This window comes from Anabrus simplex, chromosome 2 (assembly GCF_040414725.1).
Source record: "Anabrus simplex isolate iqAnaSimp1 chromosome 2, ASM4041472v1, whole genome shotgun sequence".
NCBI lineage: Eukaryota > Metazoa > Arthropoda > Insecta > Orthoptera > Tettigoniidae > Anabrus > Anabrus simplex.
This window is the reverse complement of record NC_090266.1, coordinates 685,926,509-685,929,123: the sequence shown is the minus strand read 5'-3', so window position 1 is coordinate 685,929,123 and position 2,615 is coordinate 685,926,509.

The following is a 2,615-nucleotide window of genomic DNA, read 5'->3' as shown; positions in this document are numbered from 1 at the left end:
CAATCAATCAATCAATCAATCAATCAATCAATCAATCAATCAATCAATCAATCAATCAATCAATCAATCAATCAATCAATCAATCCTGATCTGCATTTAGGGCAATTGCCCAGGTGGCAGATTCCCTATCGGTTGTTTTCCTAGCCTTTTCTTAAATGATTGCAAAGAAATTGGAAATTTATTGAACATCTCCCTTGGTAAGTTATTCTAATCCCTAACTCCCCTTCCTATATATAAACGAATATTTGCCCCAATTTGTTCTCTTGAATTCCAACTTTATCTTTATATTGTGATCTTTCCTACTTTTAAAGACACCACTCAAACTTATTCGTCTACTGATGTCCTCCCACACCATCTCTCCACTGACAGCTCGGAATATACCACTTAATCGAGCAGCTTGTCTCCTTTCTCCCAAGTCTTCCCAGCCCAAACTTCGGAACATTTTTGTAACGCTACTCTCTTGTCGGAAATCGCCCAGAACAAATCGAGCTGCTTTTCTTTGGATTTTTTCCAGTTCCTGAATCAAGTAATCCTGGTAAGGGTCCCATACACTGGAACCATACTCTAATTGGCGTCTCACCAGAGACAAACATGCTCTCTCCTTTACATCCTTACTACAATCCCTAAATACTCTCATAACCATGTTAAAAGAACAGTCTTGTACAATGGCACAGTTAAATGATGTGGTTTCATGTAAGAATAATAGCCGAGAAGATTCATTGTTACAGGTTATTATCCTCATGGTTGTTCCGTATTGAATGATGTTATTCACAGCAATTATAGCAAGAAGTATTTCTTATCCACCTATTCAATACAAATCACCTTTACTGGCGTTTACACTTTCATATAATTAATTCTTCTCAGGGACATGTTTTGCTCTTATAAAGAGCATCTTCAGCCATTAATTTTAATCTTAAAATGATGTTCGTGAACAGTCGTAAAGATATTAAAAAGACAATAGGCCTAGTCAAAGTTAAAATTACAGTAGTCTAAAAACCAAATTACATTACATCTAAAAAACAACATTACAACACTTCAAAAACGTGATAACATGAACATTTAAAATTATCACAATGTCCATTCAGAACCTCGTGTCTGAAACTATTGAATATTCATCTTAAAAACAGTAGTAAATGTTTTTCTATAAAAACAGCACCTACGGAAAAACAAAAATTAAAATGCAACTAATGTGACGTGGTGTTTCCAGAATGTAAGTTAAAATAGAGTGCCCACAAGCTGAATTCTGAAAACACAATGATCCATATTGCTTTAAATATAACAGACAGGACGTAGAACGTGTGCAGGAGTCAAGTGTGGGAACATAACGTACCGGTATGCATACTGCCTATGTTTGTAAACAAGTTGATCAACATTTTCAACTAGAGCCCACAACTATTCACCAACAAGTTCGTTCATGAACAATATTCTCATATTGACAACATAAAATTAATACCAATACATTTTGTACAAATGTTACTCCAGCAACATCCACAACAAGTTAAATATCCATAACATAGGCAACTGTCAACTGTAGAAAATTGTTAATATATTTAATGAAGTTTCAACGGTAATCATACAAGTCAAGCAACATTATTGAATCAGTACAATTAGCCAGATCTCAAAAAGTTTTCTAAAATAATTTTAAAGGATGTTCACCAGATGAGTTTCGTCAATAAAATGTTAGACTTAGATTTGAGACAAATATGTTTTAACTTAAAGACATAATTTTATTGTTATATGACTTGTAAAATATTATAAGATTTGTCAATCAGGTTTACAACCATAATCATAATCCAATAGAATAGATTCATGATCTTATATAACCTTAAGTAAATAACAATTGGCTGATGATGCTCACGAAATAGGAGCGAAACATGTACCATATCAACAATTTAATAAATATGTAAGTTTTTATTACGTTTTTATTGTATTGAATAGGTGGTAATTAACAAAATTATAAGAATCTTCTTTAAATACAAAGAAACACGTATTTCTTGGTTTTTGGAAAATCTTCTTGAGAGGGAGTAAATAGGAGTCACAAATGGGGTGAATTTTTAAAATGAGTATATCTATATATATAAAGTAGCTTGTCCTGACTGACTGACTGACTGACTGACTGACTGATTCATCATCACCGAGCCAAAACTACTGGACATAAAGAAATGAAATTTTGGAGATATATTCATATTAAGATGTATGTGCTCGCTAAGAGAGGATTTTTGGATATTCCGTCGCTAAGGGGGTGAAAAGGGGGGTGAAATTTCAAAATGAGTGTGTCTATATCTCAAAACTTTAAAAGTTTACAGATGTGAAAATTGGTATTTTGAATCTTCTTTAAAAATAAGGAAACACGTATTTTTTTGTTTTGAGACAATCCCAATAGGAGGGGCGAAAAAGGGTGAAAAAGTGGTTGAATGCCTTTAATCGGGATACCGGTACTTATATCTCAGAAACTGAAGATATTACAGACATGAAAATTGGTACTTTTGATCTCTTTTAAAAATAAAGAAACACATATTTTTTTGTTTTGGGGAAATCCAATTAATGGGAGGGTGAAAAGGGGGGCTGAATTTACAAATGTAAAAATTGGTACATAGAATCTTCATTAAAAACAA